The sequence below is a fragment of the Equus asinus genome, chromosome X (genome assembly GCF_041296235.1).
Source record: "Equus asinus isolate D_3611 breed Donkey chromosome X, EquAss-T2T_v2, whole genome shotgun sequence".
NCBI lineage: Eukaryota > Metazoa > Chordata > Mammalia > Perissodactyla > Equidae > Equus > Equus asinus.
The window spans coordinates 7617135-7640824 of NC_091820.1; the positions used below are offsets into that span (position 1 = coordinate 7617135).

The window sequence follows — 23690 nt, forward strand, 5'->3', positions numbered from 1 at the left end:
TGAGCTCTCACCATGTGTACATTCAACAGACGTGATATGGTGAACAGCTTGGCACCCAGTCAGTAGCAAGTCTTGCCTTAGCCCCCCACCAAGAAACTGCAGGGAGTAAGGCGACACAAGAAAAGATAATTCAATAAGAGTGTTTTGTAATCTTCATGGTTGACTTAATATTTTGAAAGGATCTCCTGGAACAAGAAAGCTTGCATTCTAAAACAACAGAAGCATAAATAAATATCCAAAGATAGAAGCCCAAAGGGATAGGAGAAGACCAAATTCAACCAAGAGAAAACGAAAAAGTAGAGTTTGCCTGAAATAATATCTGGCATGCTAGGCTAAAACTCCTGGTAACCCAGCAGGGTCACTTCATGCTTACAGTACCTCAGTATGACGGAGGAACAAAAAGTTGCCAACACAAGGAAAGGCCTTTAATTCCATGTCGCTGGGAAATAATGACAGACTATGAAATCTGTCCATGTGCAGAGCCCAAACAAGACTGAAATTTCACATGCGGCCTACCGTTAAGTAGGATGGTAAAAATAAACTTGGCCAAGCTGTTTTTCAAAACACAATGTTTCTACAAAAGCAAGGGATAGGAACTTTCTTGAAGAGATAGGAACATTAAAGCAAATGTATGGGATACATTGGATATATATTGATTGTATGTATTGTGTGTATGTTGATTAAACCAAATAATACACACATACATATACATATAAATATATTCATATATTTTTAAATAAATTAAAATATACATATAAATTTTAAAATATATATTTGAAGTTGAATAAAGTTGAGATCTTAAAGTAAGGCCACAGCAAGTAGGTAATTTTTAAATGAGCCCCCAAGCCCAGTAATCCTTTCTTCTGCATGCCTAGTTAGTGAGGACCCGCACATATAGTTTGGAGGCCATGTAGCATAATGGTCAAGCTTGGAGTTCCTGGAGTGAAACCTTCAGGCCTTAGATGCCAACTGCACTACTATCAGTGTGACTCAGAAAAGTTCCCGAACCAGACCTCAAAAACATGACATAATATTAGTACTTACCTTACATGGCTATTGTGGGGACTACACGAGATAATACATGTAAAACACTAGACTGGACCCTAGCACATATTAGGGACTCAATAAACATTCACTATTAATATCACAAATCCATTTTTTTGCTCCACAATCCTTTGTGGTGTCCACAGAAACTAATAGAGCAAGGAGTAACCAGTAGTATTTAATACATGCTGTTGCTTGATTTAGAAATTAGGTTTCCATAACTTGTTTGATTTCCTAAATCCCACAATATAAACAGACATATAAAGCAGAAAATTTCTTTTCTTTTTCCTATGTGGTATTTCCATCAGTTAATAAACAAACGCATTTTTTCAGTGTACCTATTTTTTTGTTTAATTCCATCTTCTTAGAACAGAGTAAATGCCTGGTCCTTGTCATCAGTATTAAATCCCATAAAGAATTGTCCTAGATGTCAGCACAATATCAGTACCTTAGAACAATTTTCCTCACGATTTCTCCAAGGAGCAGATTCTCCAGATGTGAATAGGTACCCCTATTGTAAAAAAAAAAAAAAAAAGAAAGAATTCTATACTAGAGTTAATTTGAAAAATGTTGGATTAAACAATGTTAACTAGGCATGTAGGATTTATCAGAGCCTTCAATATGTTAATGTGTGCTTTGGCTATCCAAGAGATGAATATAAAATGCCATGTTTCCCCAAATCACTTGTCCACACAACTCCTTTTTCATGGAATTACCTCTTTCACAGAACTATGACCCTCAGACAGAACTAGCGCTCTATGATAGACACTTTCGGACACGCTGTCTTAGAGAGACTACCTAAAATCTATTAACTTTCCCATGGAAAGTGAGGTCACAATCTCATGAGAACACGGTCACTTTTCTACCCAGATGGTCTGCCTATAAAGCAATGGCAGCTATAAAATATCAGTGCCCTGATACCCAGGGTTGATCCTGATGATTTTGCTGGTTGGGAAGGTCTCTTTTCTCTTATACCACTCCCTATATAGGTTCTTCCTGCCCTTATAAACTCATAGGGGCCAAATTCTTCAAAAGATGAATGCAACACTGTTTTTAGTCAAGGTCATCACTTGTTATAGAAGTGTGTTATGTTAGGATAAACACGTCATCAGTGGGTACAATAAAAGATAAAATGTACATTTGTATTGTACTTTCTACAGTTATTTAAGCCTGCATTCCAATTTTGTCTCTTGATCAGTGTTTCCTAAACTTTAGGATCATAATAATCATCCATGGAACTTGGGGTAAGTAATGATTCTTGAGTTCTACCAGCCCACATGTTTTAAAATGCTTCTCTGGTGAAGCTTATGATCAAGCACCTTTGGGCAATCCAAACTTGGCTGCGTACTACAAACCTTATTTTCTTGAAAATACCAGAATCCTAAACAAAACCTACTGAATCAGAATCTCCAAAGGTGGGCCAGGTATCTGTATTTTTTAAACATCTAAGAAATTTGGAAAGCCAGTTCTCTGAGAGGAACCATGGCTCTACACCTCAGGTTCATCTACTGATAGAGCTACAGATGGAACTGCAAGGCAGCTCCTCCAACATGAAGTCCCAAGCTTCTTCTATGGGCTCACATAATACTGGTCACACGGTGCTGATCAGCATGATGCTCTGTACAGGGGAGGAGCCCCAAACACATACTGAATGACGAAGGAAGGAACGTCAATAGTAATATCTAAAAAAACCAAATAATTTTCTTTGAAAATAGACATAGTTGAGAGCAGGAAATTTGTCCATAAAGCCCCAATGCAGTTTGATCAAGAGGCTTTTCTCTAGAAGATACGATCATTCTACTTTACCTTCCAGTATTTTTTACAGCATAAAATAGCTCCTTAGGCTTTCTGTACATGACATGAAATACCTTCCCAAACTTCACCAAGCAGTTTTCTGACTGGTGATATGGTTTCCCAATATATTTCCATTTTGGTTTGGTCCCCCAACCCCTTGAGCCTGAGTCTGTTTAGAATGAGCTCTCTACAAGGGCCTTCTGAGCAGAAAATGTGTGAACGTTGCTAAAAAGCAGAAGACTTATAATCAGGTATTGGGTGCTGGACCCTTCATGCTAGAGAGAAGAAGCAATATCAGCACAGGTCATGGAATTAATTAATCATGATGTCAACCTCGAGAATCTTTTATTTGGAGAATTAGCAAAAATGGTAGAGATATTGGAAAGTGAAAAAGGGTTAAAAGAGAACTTCTGGAGCTAATTTTGTTAACAGGATTCCTACAAGTCACCCCTCAGTAACCAAGATGCAATTTCTTTTTAACAGTTAATCTTTTCTTTTGGAGATAATTGAAGACTTACAGAAGAGTTCCAAAGACAGTGCAGAGAGTTCTCATATACCCGTGACCCAGCTTCCCCTATCCTTAACAACTTATGTAACCATAGAAATTTTTGTCAAAACTAAGAAATTAACTTTAGCATAATACTATTAGCAAAAGTATAGAACTTATTCAGATTTCACCAGTTTTCCCACTAATGTCATTTTTTTTGTCCCAAGATCCCACATTGCATTAAATCATCATGTCTCCTTAGTCTCTTCTGATCTGCGAGAATTCATCTTTCTTTCCAGATCTCAACACTCAAAGAATATTCTTTCTTTAGTAGAATGTCCCTCAATTTGAGTTTGTCTGATGTTTTCTCATGATTAGACTGAGGTTATGTATTTGAGACAAGAATACTACAGAAGTTATGAGCCCTTCCCAGTGTATCGTATCTGGGGGTGCATGGTGTCCATAGATATTACTGGTGATGTTAACTTTGATCACCTGGCTAAGGTGGTATCTGCCAGGATTCTCCACTATAAACTTACTATTTTCTTCCCTTTGCAATTACTAAATATCCTGGGGGAGAGACTATTTACGCAGATATCCTGTTTCTTCTTAAAACTATTACCCACTCATTCGAACATCCATTGGTGGATTTTGTCTGAGGTAATTATCACTGTGGTTTTCCAATTCTATTTAGAACTATTTTATTTAGAAATTCTACTTTCTATTTCCATCATTATTTCTACTTTTATTAATTGGAATTCTTCTGTAAGGAAGAGTTGTTACTTCTCCCCCATTTCAGAAAAGAGATTGAAAGGACAGAAATAGGCTACATAATTTTAGGTAGACCAGTAGGACAGCATGCATAGGTGATTGGGTCTTCAGAACATGCTGCTATACCACCATCCCCTGATGGCTTTCTGCCCTAAAGACAAGCAAAATACGCACTAAACATGGAAAATCCTAGAGTTTAAATCTAAATGTAGGGCTAGGGCAGAAACGGCAGGGTGGTGATGATGTCAGGGGGGGTTATTCCTGGTGGTGTCCATCTGAAGAAGATGGAAATGCCGGCCAGGAACAAAAGAATTTCTGGGGTTCAGAGAGTTTAGGCACAAAAGATTAAACAAGTTGATGGCAATTGGATGCTTGGTCAAAACACAAGTAACTGCCAAGAGAGTTCAGACAAAAGATGGCAGAGCCAGTGGAAAAATTCTAGAAAGAACATAGGCCAAGATCTCATGGGGACTAGGACTGGGCACTGAGGATCTGGGTGAAAGCAAGGAAGCTAGGCAAATATGACAGACCCAGAAAACAGAAAAAATTAGCTAGTATAGCTAGAATTGTTCTCTGTAAAGGGCCAGGGAATAAATATTTTTGGCTTTTGGGGTGTGCGGTCTCTATCCGACAACTCAATTCTGCAGCTGTAGTGTGAATGCAGCCACAAATAGGAATGGGAATGGCAGGATTTGGCTTGCAGTGAGTTAAATTTAGCCTATGGTTCATAGTTTGCCAGTTCTGAAGCAATAAAGCCAATAGCACACTGAGGGCCAGAGTGTCTTTTGGGCTATATACACAGTACCTCTTGGTTGGTCCTGTCTTGACTTAAAACTCTCCCCGAGGGTCAATGAACTTAAAAAATGACTATAGTCACTCCAAAGAAGGGATAAAAATTTTGTGGATTCTTGATAATAAGGGGTCATGGAGTTACCTAGTTATTACCCTATACCTAGATAGAGGGGTAAGCATTATCTTGGAATTTAACCAAATTACTTATGTTTATAATACATTCTCCCAAACTGGATACATTATATATTTTATTTGGAAGTTAAATTTTAGTAGTACTTTATGTTGAGGTTTCTTAAGATATTTTGAACGAAAATTGAATATAAGCCACTGCTACTATTAAATGGCCTCTTAACTTGGAATTTTATGATATGAGTAATTTGAACCAAATCCTTGTCTTAAATTATTTCAGTAAGTTGAAATAAAGGAAACACTAACATTCTCTCCATCCTTTCATTCATCTCTGGCCTGGTGTTTTGTTTAATATTCTCTTTAAACATTATACCTTTGAAATATAAGCTTTTAGAACATAATGGTGGCTAAACAGAGGAGGATGAACCAGAGGAGTATTTCAAATCATTTCGCTCTAGGAGAGTTAGAATATATAGAAAACAGTAAACCAATCCTTTTAGGAATGAGATATCAATTCTATTTTCCTTGTACCCTCTGGGCTTTTCTTGAATTTTTGAAATCCTTTCTCTATAACTGGAATCCTTGTGAAGATATTTCTGTATATTTATTCTCAAGTAGCAGAAAAACATTTTGGAATTCTTTGCTAACTTAATTTTACGATGTTTTATAATTTTAACAGCCTCGGAAGTTATACAGGTGCAAGCCTAATGCCAGATAGGCAAAATGTGTGGCCACTCATCTGAGGGACGAATAAAAACAGAAAAATACCTTTCAATATTTTCAGTTCCCATAATGTCTTGTTAGTTCTCTGGAAATTTAATATCAAACCTGTGCCATACTTTGCAGATTGGATTTGAAGAGAGTCAATTTCAGTAAAACATCAAAAAGATGCTTTCACGTTTCAAATCTCATTAGACTGACTGTTGGTGCAAGACATGCATGGATCGACATCTCAATTTACTGTTTTGTAACATTGGAGTTGAAATATTAAGCAAATTGTTTTTCCCATAAGAAATTTGTCAGCAATTTGCTTTTACCTTGTAAAAAAAAACAATAGTTTCACACCCCCAAACTAGTAAACAAACTAGAGAATCATTTGAGTCTTAGGGCTATGAACATTCTGATTATCATATTTATGCATTCCTTTGGGCATAAATTAAGTAGGCCACAGGGCAGTTGGAGGGTGACCGCAGCTCAACAAAGCTTATGGTTCAGCAAATGTGGTTGTAAGATACGGCTTCACTAAAAAATATTCACAGCTAAGCAATTTTAGGACTCCACTCTGAGGTTTTGATCTAAAAACTTGGAGTTTCCAATAGATAAGGACTGGGTTTACCATCATATTGGTCTTGGGATACAGAAATATTTAGTTGCCTCAAGTAAGCAATAATGTGAACCAACAGAGTATTTCAAATTGCAATATTTCTACAAATCTGTAAGTCATGAGTTGGGAAGGGTTTTCAGCACATGCAATAACCTTATTTCAGTTTCTTTTTGTTGACTTCCAGATACCCAGGGGCTTTTCTTGGTGTATATATTAGAAGCCTTTACGTGGGTCATTCGCTTTGAAATATCAGCTCAATATTTGAGGAAATTATTTGAACAGCGTATTTATTCTCTGATTTGGAAAATAATATGTGCATTTTCAAGTAAATGTAGAATTATTGAAATGTTCCAACATTGTAAAGGAACTATCACAGCCACAATAATTTCCTGGGTTGTGGAGCTGAACACCATCATTTATAATATACATTGAGAAATTCCATAAAATCATGAAATGCACAGGAATCCAGTAAGTACCTAGACATGTGGGAGAATAGGGATGAAGTAGCTTCAGAAGCAACCTAATGTCAACCTCATGCTTCAAAGGTTTGGGTTAATAAAAATTGAGGCAGACCAGCAGTAGTACTTTGATCTAGATCAAAACTTCCCACTCTAATTCCTTGGCTGTGAGAGGAAAGTGAATTTCCAGATTTCTCTCTGTAAAGGAAAAAAAAATAAATGTGAAATACGCTGACATACTTTTTCAATAGTTTTAGAACTTGTGGTTAAATTTATGAAATTTGTTCAGTTACAATCTAACACATAAAACAGGAGGGGGGGGGTGATGAAATTAACATGTCCAAAAGTTACAAAGGAAACCTCTAAAATAAGGCAGGATTGCCTTATCCTTTCTTCAGTGGGTGCTGGTTCCTCACCTGGGGGATAATTCCTACTGAGTGAAGTACTTAGTCTACAGAGCCTCTTGATTTGTTCCAGTTTCTCACTCACATTCCCATGGAATTTCAGAGTATCACTGGTTTTATTAGTCAGGATTCTTTGGTTGGCCAATCATGACAATATATATTTTAAAATATTCCTGTTTTCTTTCAGTGTCCTTGAAAATAACCATATAAAACTTCGCTGCACTCACTCATACAGATGAATGAAGATCAAGAAAAAGAAAAGTTGTATTCCCACTGCCTAAGAAGTTGGCCGGGTTCCTTCACTAGACTGTAAGCTCCGTGAGGGTAGGGATATTAAGTTTTTGTCCTTCAGGGTGTCATCAGCACTAGTATGGTGATTTGCACATAATATAGCAACTCAATAAAGATTTCAGTTTGACTGATTACATCTGGGGTTATCAGCCCCTGCACGATGTGTTTCCTCTACTTATTATCAATTACACTTCACAGTGACTTTTCTAGTTAGGCAATATTATCCTCCTTTTATAAAGTCCCAAGGTCACACAGCAGGAAAGCAAAAGAATTGGGATTAGAACACAAGCTTTCTTATTCCAAGTTTATTACCCCCACCCATATCAGCTGCCTGAAACAGTATTCAGGGGACAGACAAAGTTTCAAAATCTTTTCTCATCCCACCAAATAAAGAATAATATTTGATTCTTCTCATTTTTACCTGAATATCTACTATAAGAGTCTTTCCTTAACCACAGAAAAGGAAGAGTTTTGAGATCCATTGTTTCTTTCAATTATGAAGGAACAGCAAAATCTTCAGTTGATTATTTAGAGAAAAAGCTGCCCAATCCCCATTCCAATATTTTCCTAATCATGTTCCTGGTTGGAACACAGGCACTGAGTTTGGAACCCGAAGCCCATTTCCTGTCTAAAATGGTTTTCATTCATTGAATGTGAACACTTGTTTTTTATTGCGAGTTGTTTACAAAGCTAAGCTGCTGGAATTCATTTCTTTTAATGAACAAAAGAGTGATGGAATATTTAGCTGGAAGGAATTCACAAAGTTGCATGCAACTGGAAAAGAGTTTTAAGGAAAAGTTTTCAGTTGTAATGGAGGTTCCTCAGTCCAAACTGGAGGAACATTCAGGTAAAATTCTTTTAATTAAAGAATTGAATAAGTGAGAAAACGAAGTTTGATAACCTCTTCAAACTAACCAGAGCTTGTTCTCATCCAAAAAATCATTCATTCAGGAAATATTAACGAACATAAAATCCTTGCTACATGCCAGGCATTAGGATCCAAAGTTCACTAAAACTGATCTGTACCCATAAAAGATAAATAATTTTATGTTTTTATGAATAATGGCCAATGACTGTTATTCTTAAAGGTAATTCATTGAAGTGAAAGCAAATTATACTCAAAACCCCAGTAGGGAGAACAATAAAATCAACACATAATGCTGAGATCAGCTGCATATAAAAGTAACCTTGAAGACCAAAACTTGATTGATACTTGGTCTATAGAATATATGTATTAAAAGAAATTGTTCCTTGTTTTATTGGTGAAGCTTCAGTCTTTATTTAAATTGAGATACAATTCACACACTATAAAATTCACCATTTTAAAGTGAACAATTTAGTGGCTTTTAGTACATTCACAGAGTTGTGTAATCATCACCATGATCTAATTCCAGAACATTTTCATCACCCTAAGAGAACCTCTGTAAACTTTAAGCAGTCATTTCATATTAATGGAATCATACAACATGTGGTCTTTTGTGATTTACTCCTTTCACTTACCATAATATTTTCAAGGTTCATCTGCATTGTCACATGAATCACTTCACTCCTCTTTATAGCCGAATAATATTCCATTGGATGGATAGACCATATTTGGTCCGTCTATTCATCAGTTGATGGACATTTGGGTTGTTTGCACCTTTTGGCTATTATGAATAATTCTGTGATGAACATTTGTGTACATGTTTTTGTGTGAACAGGTTCCTTTGAAATGGTCAACCTAGAAACAAAGAAAAGCAAGAGTCAGAAAGATACCTAGCACTGTGCCAAAGACAGCAAATGGATCAGTAGTCTGTTCCTTTTGTTGCTGAATAGTATTCCATTGTATGAAGATACCACTGTTTGCTTATTCATTTACCAGTTGTAGGATGTTTGGATTGTTTCTAGTTCTTGGTAATAAAGAATAAACCTGCTATAAACATTTACATACAGCTTTTTGTGTGCATATAAATTTTAATTTCTCTTGAGTAAATACCTAGGAGCGGAATTCCTGAATCATATGATAATTGTAGGTCTTTCTAAACTGCTAAACTCTTTTCAAGGAGACCCAATCATTTTGCATTTCCATCAGCATTGTATGAGCTCAGTTGCTCCACATCCTTGTCAACACTTAATATTGTCAGATTTTTTGTTTGTTTTATTATTAGCCATTCTAATAAGTGTGTAGTGGTATCTCATTGTGATCACTTTAAGTTTTGATGCTCTAAACTATCCTAGATGGTTTCTTTTTTTTGCCGAGAAAGATTCACCCTGAGCTAATATCTGTTGCCAATCTTCCTCTTTTTTTCCCCTGAAGCCCCAGTACACGGTTGTATATCCTAGTTGTAGGTCGTTCTAGTTCTATGTGAGCTGCCACCACAGAATGGAAACTGAAAGATGGGTGGTGTGGTTCTATGACCAGGAAGTGAACCTGGGCTGCTGAAGTGGTGAGCACTGAGCTTTAACCACTAGGCCATCAGGGCTGGCACCTAGGTAGTCTTTTTACATTGTTTTTATCCAGCAAGTGACCTGTTTTATTACTGTTATTTTTTTCATTTTTTAGCATCTTAAAAAACTTGCACAGAAATAGAGAGGCTAGTGTAATAAATCTGCATAAACTGATCACCCAGCATCAATGATTATCAACATTTTGCCAATTTGTTTCATCAAGCACCACCACCATTTTTTTGTTGTTGTTTTTTTCGGGAGTCTTTTAAAGAAATTCTCATACTTTCTTTCATTTCAATATTAAATATTTCACTATGAATCCCTTAAATGACTTTAAAAATAAAACAAAATATAATCACAAATAACAAAATTAACACTAATTCCTTAATGTCCTCTAATATTTTGTCTATGTTCAAATATCCCCAATTGCTTCAAAAGTGTCTTTTTAAAAGTTGCTTTGTTTAAATTTAATTTGCTCAAGACATGAAGTGGAAGCTAAAAAATTTGAGGTCCTATGTTCTCCAAATGACTGAGGTTCCACTCAATTTTCAGAAATAGTTTGAAGTTAGTTCAGATTTTACCCAAGTTATAGTTTAGCTATTCCAAATTATATTTTTATTACACAGCAGCAATTGGAGGTTATAAGGCAGATATTAAGAATACAGAATTGGCATATCATTTAACCCACAGATCAAAACACTTAAAAGATGCCCGCCACTATTAGCCAGTGCAGCCAATTGATTCTGTTGGCAGTGAATACATGGGTTGGCACTACCAGCCCAGGGCAGGGTGGCAAGGAGAAATACAGAGGAGGGGGGACATGGGAAAGGGTTCTTTATTTGGCCACCAGACAGAAGGACTTGCTTCTCTCACCTGGCATTGTTCAAAACAAGGCTTGTTCATAGTAGGCCCTCAACACAACAGGAAAATTAATTTAAAAATCCTATCATGAGGTGTATGTGTGTATTTTGCATCAGGGGCTTCAGTCAAATAAAATTTTGGTTTTGTTTTGGAATAAAACCCAAATAAGGAATTTTTTGTCTTGCTAGTTTTAACTTTCACTTTATTTAGTAAATAGACATGACCTTATTTTGAATTAGTTTCATTTTAGTTCACAGTTGAGTCATACAGAAATCTAGAAATTAATATGTAGATTTGAAGTTAACTAACTTGGTGTGTTCTGTTTTAATTTTTAAAATTAATATCTGTTTAAATTCCTGGTTGTAACAAGACTTTTTCTTCAATCCAAACTGCAGTGCTGTGTTATATGGCTCCCTACAGCCCCTGAGCTCTTTTTCAACATTTGCACAAATGTATTTGCTTGCTTTATTACCATTTAGTCCAGATAACAAGGTTCAAGTAAATGTAGCCTACACAATAAGAATATAATCACTGTTTAAAATCAAACTTCAGAGCAGGTCAACATGGCATAATCTCCTGTCTAAGTGATCTGTAATTCGCCTCTCCAGATAGTCATCTTGGCCCTGGAGCATTTTAAAAGGTAGTAGCTGCCAAAACTTGTTAACCATTAAACAAAGGTTTGCTTTTCTTTTATGTGGCAGGAACAAAGGTGCACTTCTAAATCCATGTCTGAAAAACACATAGGTTTTGAAGAGTCCAATCCACTTTACAACTCTTGCATTTGGTATCCAGAACAAACCTTTTAAAAGTGTTCTGGGTGTTTCGGTTTGTTTTTTGTTTTTTGTTTTGACTTGGTTGGGTGATCTGAGCCAAGGTATGTGGGTTTTATTTCTGGGGGCAAAGTTGACATAAAGAAAACTTGGAAAACCCAAGAGAGTCCTGAAAGGAGGGTGTATTACACTGGAATGTATTCCATCAATTGCCAGAATATTTAAGAACACTGAGTCATCATTGTAGGGAATGTCCCCTTCATGAGGGCAAATATGGGTTTTTATCATGGAGAATATTCCTCTCTTTTATTGAACCATTGTGCAATTTTGCAGTCCACATGTTTGCCTTTCATGGTAGCTAAAAAGTAAACATTAGCATTTTTGCTCACTTTTCAATTTTATGAAGTTGGCATACTGCATTACTTCCAACTTCAAAGAATTCTGTAGTTTTGTTTTCAAGGCAACTCTAGAAGACATGGCATTTTAAGCACTAGGGAATTCGCACACATGCATTCCCTCAGATTCAATTAGTCACCATTTGAATCTGAAGATCTAAATTTCTACTTAGTTGACTGTGCTCAAGGCAGGTTTCTCCTAGGGCATTGTGTCTTTTCACAATTATATTTGGTTTCTGCCAAGTTCTCCTTCTGGAACTTAGAATGTCATTTTAGACCTTCATCAGTGAAAGAACAATGCCAGGTTTTTCATTAGTGTAATGAACCCATTCACCAAAGTCAATGGAATATCATGTTACTTATCAAATTCCTTAGAGTAAACATGTTGGCAAAGTCATTGCTTTCTTCTACCTATTAGAATTGTGTTTTTTTTACTGCCAGATGAAAGTTACAAAGATACTTGATGTGATATTTTATAACCAGCGTTTTTCATCCTCCTTGGAAATATGAACATTTGGGGCCAGATAATTCTTTGTTGAGGGGGCTATCCTGGGCGTTGTAGGATATTTAGCAGCATCCCTGGCTTCTACACACTAGATGCCAGTAGCCCTTCCATCCCAGTCATGACAACCACAAATGTCTCCAGACATTGCCAAATATCCCCTGGGGGACAAAATCACACCCTGTTGAGAACCACTGTTTTATAACCAGCAAGACAGGTATTCGTTTTCTGTCTTTTGAATTATTTATTCATTAATACATTCCACAGTCAACTGCTACGTATGGAGCAGAGTTGGACACAAGATGGTACTAGACATGATCCTTGCATGATGCTTGTTCTCATAGACTTCATGGATTAGCCTAGAAAGACAACAGTCTAACCTTATTCCTAACATCTCCCTAGCAAGAGTCCTGAACCATGGTCAGTATAGGCTAGGACCCATTCGGTGAACTCACATCTTGCCTTGAGTCATGACCTTCCTATTGCTCCAAAATCACCAAGCAAGAGCACCTATATGGTCTTGGTGGCTACTCCAAAGGATGACCCCACTCTCTTTTGAGCTCTTTCATGGTACTGGGTTTGTACCACTCATTACCTACTGCCCCATTTATAGATGCTATGTACAGCTCATCATTTTTTTATTCCTAGTGACTAGCACCTCTCTAAGATAGATGCCTGGCTGGGTGCCTGGATGGATGGTTGGGTTGATTATTGTGGAGTACCTTAGCAGCCAAACTAAAGAGTTTAGAGACAATTTTTTTTAAGTATGAGAATGACATGACCAAAACAACCACTTAGAAATATCATCCACGTGACATTGTGCTGTAAAGATTGGAGAAGGAAAACTTGAAGCCATGGAGATAGTAATAAAATTATTTTATATTCTTCCTATGGATCAATAAAGTACATTAGCAGAATAATGGCAACACAAATGGGGAACAAAGGAACAAAAGGAGAAACATTTCAAAGAAAAAATAAATAAGATTTTGGAAGAGAAATTGATCATCACAAAGGAAATGGAAGTCAAAGAACTCTGAGTTCAGAGTGGGGATCTGAAAATATGGTTTCTCCATTAAATACAAATAGAAACGTTGAGAGGAGTCAGGGATATTCTGGCATACTGAGGTCGTCATTCTTCATGTAACTTTCCTCATTTGAAAGTAATATTCTTTTTTTTTTTTTTTTTTTAAAGATTTCATTTTTTCCTTTTTCTCCCCAAAGCCCCCGGGTACATAGTTGTGTATTCTTCGTTGTGGGTTCCTCTAGTTGTGGCATGTGGGACGCTGCCTCAGCGTGGTCTGACGAGCAGTGCCATGTCCGCGCCCAGGATTCGAACCGACGAAACACTGGGCCGCCGGCAGCGGAGCGCGCGAACTTAACCACTCGGCCACGGGGCCAGCCCCTGAAAGTAATATTCTTATGAATTTCCTACTCTTACATTAAGTTCAGCAGTAATCTAAGAGCAAGGAAATTAGGGAGTCAGATGATTGACTATGTGAACAATATCACATGGAAAATAATGATGAGAAAAGGAACACAATATGGGTAAAAGAGGACTTGCAGGATCCCTCTTATGTTGTGAGGAGAACAGGTTATGGTGGGGCTAGGGTAGAAGTAGGGATATCATTTAAGAATCTATTACGTTAGACCCCAGTGTCAGGGACGGGGACTATTAGAAGTGGTCAGATTAGGGATCCATTGTGAAGACAGAGCCAATAGAATTTTTAGATGAATTCAGTATAAGGAATGATTCAAAGATGACCACAAATTTTATGGCATGAATTACTGAGTTGAGGAACTGAGGGAAGTAGCCAGTTTGGGAGGGTATCAAAAATTCATTTTCTTTTTTTTGGTGAGGAAGATTGGCCCTGAGCTAACATCTGTGCCAAGCTTCCTCTATTTTGCATGTGGGAGGCTGCTACAGCCTGGCTTGATGAGCATAGCTCTGTGCCTGGGATCTGAACGCAGGAACCCCGGGCCACTAAAGCAGAAGGCATGAAGTTAACTACTATGCAACCAGGCTGGCCTCCAAACTTCATTTTTTAACATGGTAACATTAAGGAACTTGTTAGATATCCAAGCATAGATGTCAAGTAGCCATTTTGAAATATGAATCTAAAGTTAGGTGCTTGGCTGGAAATAAAAACTTTGGAGTGGTATTGCATAGGGTTATTGTGTGTGTGTGTGAGGAAGATTGGCCTTGAGCTAATATCTGTCACCAATCTTCCTCTTTTTTTTTATCCCCAAAGCCCCAGTACATAGTCATAGTTGTACATCCTAGTTGTAGGTCATTCTAGTTCTTCTATGTGGGATGCCACCACAGCATGGCTTGATGAGTGGTGCATAGATCCACACCCAGGATCTGAACTGGCAAATCCCAGGCCGCTGAAGTGGAGTGTGGGAACTTAACCACTCGGCCAGGGGGCCAACCCCTGCACAGGGTTCTTAATTGCAGACAACAGAATCCACTCTAGCCAGTTTAAATAGAAATGGGATTTACATAGTTCCAAGAATTTCTGGGTGAGATGGAACAGGACCTGAATGTTATGCAGCCAGAAGCAATGCAGCCTGGGCAAATGTCCAACCACACCATGGGAAAGTTCTACTGGAAACACCACTGTTGCCACTACCCACTGTGATGTTAGGGACTGAACATTGGAAATCTATCTGACTTGCCTCAGACAAAACAGACGGCTTAGCCATTATGAAAGGTGACCCTATCTTTCCTAGTCATGACTGCACACTAATCTTGGACCTGTGCATTTGAGTCAAGGAAATTCAGTCACATGTCTCCACTCTAGCTACAAGAAAAACATAGAATTTTAGCTCTACAACCACTCTAGTATTGGAAGGCAAAGTAGAGGGGTTTGGAATGAGTGTTGAATAAGTCCACTTGCTGTATCTGATTCAGGGAGCCATTGGTGTATAGGTGGTATTTACACTTATGGTATTGGGTGAGGCCACCTGAGGAAGGATAGTCACTGGGATGAGTCCTTAGGCACTCCAACATTTAGATGTCCAGGAAAGAGACTGAGAAGGATCCAGTAGTGAGGAGAAGAAAAACCAGGAAAGTGTGGTGTCCTAAAAGCTCAAGGAGTAAGTGATCAACTGTACTGAATGGTGCTTTGACATAAATTAAGGACAGAGAACTGAACGCTGGATTTGAAAAGACTGAGAACATTCATGACTTTGACAAGACACATTTTGATGGAGTGATTAAAATGGGCGTAGAGAGATCTGGAGAGGGTGAAGTGGAGACAATGTTAATAAAAGGACAAAGACATGGTGCTGGGAATTGGAGGGGAAAGTGGGACCAAGGGAACATTTTCTTTCAAATGGGACATATTTAAAAATTAAAGATGAAAAGAAAAGGCATGACATAGCCACATTTTTAAACAACTCAGCCAAGTTGTATATTTTAAATTCTCTTTCACAGAAGTTGGTTTGTTTCCTGATCTTTTCAAATACTGTGCTTTTAAACACTTTCCCTAACCAGTTGGAATGCCCTCATGGGGGATACCAAGGGATTTCTGTTTATCAGCTCATTGTGCTCTGAGTCTTTTTTTTTTAATTTTTTTATTTTTATTTTTATTTTTTTTAAAGATTTTATTTTTTCCTTTTTCTCCCCAAAGCCCCCCCGGTACATAGTTGTGTATTCTTCGTTGTGGGTTCTTCTAGTTGGACGCTGCCTCAGCGTGGTCTGATGAGCAGTGCCATGTCCGCGCCCAGGATTCGAACTAACAAAACACTGGGCCGCCTGCAGCGGAGCACGCGAACTTAACCACTCGGCCACGGGACCAGCCCCAGTCTTTTTTTTTTTTTGAGGAAGATTAGCCCTGAGCCAACTACTGCCAATCCTCCTCTTTTTGCTGAGGAAGACTGGCCTTAAGCTAACACCCATGCCCATCTTTCTCTACTTTATATGTGGGACGTCTACCACAGCATGGCTTATGCCAAGCAGTGCCATGTCCGCACCCAGGATCTGAACCAGCAATCCCTGTGCCACCGAGAAGCAGAACGTGTGAACTTAACCACTGCACCACCGGGCTGGCCCCATGCTCTCAGTCTTGACACAGTCAAAGACAATCATCCTTTCACAACTGGAGAATAAGGTCTCTGATCTTGTTCACACTTCTCCTGAAGCAACCCTCATTTCAGCTTTTTGTACCTTTAACAAATAAGTTCATCAGAAAATACTACCCTTGTGTTATCCAGAAGAGGAGGTGTATACTTGAGAAAGTGTTGGAATATGAAGGTCTTGCTATGTATCTCTTCATCTGCTGAAGCCCAGCTACTATGAAAACAGAATGAGTAACTGCTTCCATTCAACACTCCTAGCCCTCCCTATAGGAAACATGCCTGAAGGACTAAGTGATTCGATCAACTTTAATACATTTTAATTTTCATAATATACCCTTGACAATTCAAGTGCCACAAATTCCTCCATTCAAGTCTACCACTGGGCACCTCTATCTTTTAACAAACTGTTTTCAGTTAGCCTTGCCTTGCCTGTGGACATTAGGTTTGCTGCTCTGACAATTTAGAGAGGATTTTAAAGGATGACATTAATTTGACAATTTAAAAAGTATTCATTCATATCTTTAAATATTGAAAGGATCAGAACAATCGTTTGGTTTTTCATCATCTGTTATTAAAAGGAGAAATAAAGGGCAGTTTGCATTTCTTTCACTGTCAATCAGAATTTGTGACTTTCACTTTATAACTCCATTTGTTTTTTCAAGATAGTTCTCTTGTGCCCATTATTCCCAGACCCTGGCAGTCACTGATCTATATTCTGGCCCTAGAGTTTTGTCTTTTCGAGAATGCCATATAAATTGAACCATGTAGTATATAGCCTTTGGAGACTGTCTTATTTTACTCAGTAGAATGCTTTTGCGATTCATCTGTGTTGTGAGTATCCTTTTTACTGCTGAGCAGTATTCTATTCTATGGATGTGCCACACCTTCTTTATCCCTTCACCAATTGATGACCATTTGAGCTGTTTCCAGTTTTAGGTGATTATGAATAAAACTGCAAAATACTTTCACATTCAGTTTTTTGTATGAATAAATGAAGAGAAACGTCTTCATTTCTTCTGGCTAAGTATGGAATGGGACTGTTGAATCATAAAATAAGTGTGTGGTTAACTTTTACCTATTCTGGTGGTGGTAACCATTTTATATTCCAACCAGCAATTTATCTTATATCCTGAAAACTTTCTAAACTCACTTACTAGTTCTAAAAGGTTTTTTGTAGATTCTCTGGGATTTTCTATATGGTTAATCACATTGCTGGAAAAAAAAAAAGAACAGTTTTATTTATTCCTTTCCAATTTGTGCCTTTTTTTTTTTGAGGAAGATTAGCCCTGAGCTAACTACTGCCAATCCTCCTCTTTTGGCTGAGGAAGACTGGCCCTGAGCTAACATCCATGCCCATCTTCCTCTACTTTATACGTAGGATGCCTGCCACAGAGTGGCTTTTGCCAAGCAGTGCCATGTCTACACCCAGGATCTGAACTGGTGAGCCCTGGGCCACTGAGAAGCAGAATGTGCGAACTTAATCGCTGCACCACTGGGCAGGCCCCCCAATTTGTGCCTTTTTTAAAAAATTGCCTTATTTCACTGACTAGGAACTGATGTTTACTAGAAGTGGTGAGAATAAACATCCTTGCCTTATTCTTAATCTTAGGGATAAAATATTCAGTCTTTAACAGGAAAGTATGATGTTAGCTATAGTTGTTTTTGTTCAGGGCCTCTATCAGAATGAGGAAGTTCCTTTTTTCCCCTAGAGAGTTCGCATGATGCATAGATGTTGAATTTCGTAGAAAGATTTTTCTGCATCTATCAAGATGATCATGATGAATTTCACTGATGTTTGAATGTTGAACCAACCTTGTATTCCTAGGATAAGTCCCACTTGGTCAGAATATAATTTTTTTATTCTTGCATTTTGTTTGCTAATATTTTGTTAAGAATTTTTGTGTTTATGCTCACAGAGAATATTAGCCTATAATTTTCTCTCCTTTAAATGTCTTTGACCTTGGTATCAGGGTAATGCTGGCCTCAAAATTTGGGTAGGAATGTGTTTCATCTTCCTCTATTTTCAGGAAGAGTTTATATAAAATTGTGCTATTTCTTCCTTTAATGTTTGGTAAAATTTTCCAGTGAAGTCATCAGTGCCCTGAGTTTTCTTTGTTGGAAAGTGCCTAACTCCAAATTTAATTTCATTATTTGGTATAGGATTATTCAGGTTACCTGTTTCTTCTTGATTGAGCTTGAGTGGTAGGTTTATGACTTTTGAGCAATTTTTTCCATTGCATCTAAGTTATCAAACTTATTAGCATAAAGTTGGTTATAATAGTCCCTTGTTTCCCTTTTAATGTCCTTAGGATCTCTAGTGATGTTTCCTCTTTAATTCCTGATACTATTAATTTGTGAGTCCTCTCTTTTTTAATCTTTAGCAGTTTGGCTAAAATAATTTTGGTTTTTTTTCAAAGAGACAGATTTGGCTTTCATTGATTTTCTCTCTTCTCTGTTTTTAATTCCATTGATTTCTGGTCTTACCTTTACTGTTTATTGCTTTCAGTTAAATTTACTCATTTTTTCTAATTTATTCAGGTAGTAGTTTAGGAAAATTGGTTTGAGACCCTTTTTTTTAAACATTTAATGATATAAATTTTCCTCTTAGTGTTGCTTTGGCTACATTCCACATATTTTATGTTATTTATTTTAATTCTTCAAAATACTTTCTAATGTCCTTGTGACTTTCTCTTTGACTCATGTGTTATTTAGAAGTGTGTTATTTCATTTCCAAATACTTGAGGGGTTTTCCAGATAGTTTCTCATTATTGATTTCTAATCTAATTACTTCTGGGTCAGAGACATAGTTTTCACATTTTAAATTCTTTTAAATTTGTCGAGGCTTATTTTATGGCCCAGAATATGGTCTACTCATATCATATGTTTATCACACTAAGTTTCACGTTTCACTACAGAAATATTCATATGATTTCTGGGGGTTTCTGCAGCCTCCACTGTGAGTGCTATATAATACACAACAAATATACAACATACACACCATATAATCTTCCTAAAATATGAAAAATTATAGATACTAAAACACATCTGGCTTCTGGGATTTGGGATAAGAAATTGTGGACTTATTAGTTATAATATCATCAATGTGATCCAGAATATGCTTATATTGTTTTTAGATTATCACTGACATGGGAACACATAAATAAAAAGTTTGATAGAAGAACTTGAAGATTCTAAAGGATATTTTCCTAGATCATGGAGGCCATGGTTCCCAGAAAAAAAATTTAGCAGTGATGAATTTATGATATAATTAGTGTTGAGTTTTCTCTGTCTATAGCTGCTTTTCTTAGCAGAGACCTGCTTTGAAATGCTAAACTATTTGACAGGAAAATTTGGGTGGCACTTTTTGTTTTAGATTTTGTTGGACGTGATCAGAATTGTCAAAGGTAATTTTACTGCCTTTCTGTGTTTAGTACTAAAAATCCCAAGGAAATCCCTGAGGAGATAGAGAAGATGAACAGTTCATGACAAACATCAACTTCATTCTGGATCAGAGCTATCTTGCTTACTGAAATCCTATAACTGTTTATTGAAACTAAGAAAATTGCTTACTGAAACCAATAAAGTTGGCATTTTTAGGAGAAATTCTTACTAACACTATTCCCAAATCTGCAGTAATAAATCAGAGGCAAAGAGTACATTTAAGTATCCTTATAATTGCAAACCCTAGCCCAGACTTAAATAAACAATGCCAATCTTTATTTAAAAAATCGTTGAATGGAAATGATAAAACAAGAAGGCTTCAGTTATGTAGGATGAGGGGGAAAGGCCCCAAGATCAGCTAGTAAGAGTTAAATTAGTAAATTCAATAGACGCTGTGTAGGTCAGCCAAACCAATGGGAGGAGGAAGACAGCACAGGGAGAGAAGGCAGGCAAAGCTATGACATGGTTTGCATTCTTCAACCACAAGAATTCAAGGAACCAAGAGAATGTGGGAAACTGACTAGATATCATAAAGGTTGATGCCACAACTGCTCTGTACCTTTTTCACTCCTGCTTGCCCAGGAACTAAGATCTCCACCTTATTTCAATGACATTATAAAGAGAAACTCACATGCTAAAGAGGAGAACAGTATTTGCGGGGGGGGGGGGGGGGCGAGCAGAAGATTATCTGGTTAGCTCTATCTCAATATAGACTTGTCAACAAAGTCTTGAGCAGGAAGTTGGGTTTGATGTCATTAAGGTGAAGAACATTAAAAATTACTTTTAACTGGGTGCTGCTGATGTGTTGCTTCCTCTCATGGAGTCTGGGTGGACTCCATGTTAAATAATAAAAGTGATGTGGTTATGCATTCGAGGTGAATTACATCGTCTGCTCTTGGATCCCTGCTTAGAAGGAAAAGTCCAGGAAGCTAAGATCTAGGACTAGAACCAGATGGATGCCCCATCTCCTGGTGCTCTGAGCAGGGCAGGGATTGGGTGTCAGTGTCTCTATTGCTGGAATGGCCCTCTTTATCCATCCTTGGGCTGGGGAGAGGAGGTAACATATAGAAAGTCAACAGGATCTACACTGCATTCTTGACTCGGCACTCATTTTTCACCTAGAATTAAAAAAAAAAAAAACTTGATGAGAGCTTTTCAAGAACAAGTTACTAAACTCAACCTTTAGGAGGGATGTGACTTCGAAAATCCTGTTCTGATTCCACTTCCATTTCAAATTCAGGGAACATGCACACTTGTCTGCCTCAGCCTCCTCCACACATGAATTAAACTTCTGGGGCAGAATGGAGGTTTGGTTAAGTAAAAGGTAGGAATGCATAACATGCTTTGAAGAGAGAACAGGCCAAGCCAGTGCTGCAGGCAGTCATGACTAGAATTCTTAAGCCCTGTGAGAAATCAAGTTGTGCATAATTCTGTTCTAGCATTGGCTACTCTCGGTTGCATTAAGTGACCACTTCAAGTGAAAGCAAAGTTCAGCTCCCCAGGCTGAGCTACACACCTGAATGCTCTGCAAAGTTTTCTTTATTCTATTTTCCTTCAAAACCCTACAGCCTGCTGACCAGGTAAAATAATAGAACATATGGTCTTTATTTAATTCCTTCATGCTTACCGCCAAGACAAGAGGAGGTTGAGGAGTGAAGATCTTTTGGCTGTCTCCAATGCTTTCCTTTAATCTTACTTTATTTACTAAGAGCTAATAAAAAATCTGAAGTGCTTAACTCTGAAGTGTTGTTTTTCTTCTGGGCATTGGTATTTGATTTGTTCCTTGTCCTGAACCCCCCACTCTTTTTACTGCTGAATGTGCCATTGTGAATCTCCTTTTTAATGCTGCACTCATTCTCCTTTCTTTGATATATTTTTCAGCTTCTAAAAGTTGTCCTCTTCCACTCTTATTCAAATTACTCTGTTATTTAAAAATATAATTATGTTAGATTTATAAAAGTAAAATAATTTAATTATAAAAGTAATGGTTACATGAACAATTTTGGAAAAGAGGAGAAAATCATTTATAATCTTACTGCCCAATTGCAATAGCTATTATCTTTTAACATAAATACTGCATTTTGCATACTGACAGTCAGAGTGTGTACAGAATTCTGTAACTCAAAATGTCTTTCACTCCACATTATCCTATCAGCATGGTTCCATGTTTGCTAATCCTGCTTTGTAATTACTAGGTTGGATATTCGAGTGACATTGCCTCAATTTACTTCGCAGTCCTGCTGTCAACAGGACATTTAGATTGATAATATCTGTTTTTAAGGCTATGTTAACACTGACAGGAACTTTGCAAAACAATCAAACCTGCACAAAATTAACATATAAGGGCCAATAATGCGTGAGACTTCCCAGACGTGAAACGACAAGTTATAAAAACTTTGTGACAAACAGTTCGACAAGAATAGCTCTCTGATTATTTTCAGGACAAACAACTGTAGATTGGAGAAGTGAGCACATATATGAGTAGAATATCAGCATTCTTAAAAAAAAAGATTACTAATGTAATCATCCATCCCCATCGAGTTGATTTCCTGCCATGTCTTTTCTGAAATTTATCCTTGAAAATGTGACTCTAAATATATCCAACTCCCAGGTCAAATTAACTATATATATAACAAAACCTTTAATATTTGTACAAGATAAATATTTCCTTATCAATTACATAGTAACTAGCCTTTTAAATGTCTTCCCATATTCTAATATTCACACATTCTAATATTTTATTTGGAGCTTTCTAAAAATTGAACTGTTCTTCTAAGAGGTTTATATTTCTCTATAGACAATAAAAACTGAGAATAAGAGCTTAATAACTCTTTTTTTTTTTTTTGAGGAAGATTAGCTCTGAGCTAACTACTGCCACTCCCTCTCTTTTTGCTGAGGAAGACTGGCCCTGAGCTAACATCCATGCCCATCTTTCTCTACTTTATACCTGGGACGCCTACTACAGCATGGCTTGCCAAGTGGTGCCGTGTCCACACCCGGGATCCGAACTGGTGAACCCCGGGCCGCCGAGAAGCAGAATGTGTGAACTTAACCGCTACACCACCGGGCCGGCCCTGAGCTTAATAACTGAATGCATCATTACTATCAAGTCTGATCACCTTGTTTTTTGATAACCAGAAAATTGTAAAATAGACGAAAACATCCTATTATCCCTTTGTAAATTACTCATTTCATTTCCTCTTTTTAAATATTGTGCTTCTTAGTCTGGATATCAATTTTATTTAAAAAATTTTTTTTAATTCGTTAATAAAATACTTAAAATATACAGAAATCCTTGAGATTCTTGATACAATCAACTCCTAGTCAAACACATTTTACCAATACCAAAACCCTTTAATAGTCTTACTAATCATGTTTTCCTTACTCATTCTATTTTTAATCTTTTTTCTCTTTTAATACATTTTTCCCTGAGTTTTATTTACGCAAGTATGCCTATTTTGTTTTGTTTTTGTGAATTGCTGTTTCTCTGGATATCTTTTTAAAAATCTCTTTATTTTAAATCAGTTTGTGTTGCTTTATGTGTTTCTCCTGTAAGCAGCATACAGATGTATTTTATTTTTTATCTACTCTGATAACCTTTATGTTTAATGAGTATATTAATCTTTCTGCATTTATTTTTACTGACAAGTTGGTTTATTTATACTTTTTCTTCATTCTCTCTTTTCTTTGCTACTATTTTTGTATTCCTTTTCTGACTTC

General features: G+C 37.1%; 1 long non-coding RNA gene across 1 annotated transcript in view; it reads right to left on the reverse strand.

The window, feature by feature from the left end:
* Nucleotides 1–787: 787 nt before the first annotated feature.
* Nucleotides 788–23690, reverse strand: part of LOC123282808 (uncharacterized) — a 188072-nt gene continuing 165169 nt past the window's right edge. The window contains exons 3-4 of the long non-coding RNA XR_011499915.1: nt 8995–9214; nt 788–1555 (exon numbers count right to left, since the gene is read on the reverse strand). This is a non-coding gene — a long non-coding RNA (uncharacterized lncRNA). The remainder of the gene's footprint in view (nt 1556–8994; nt 9215–23690) is intronic.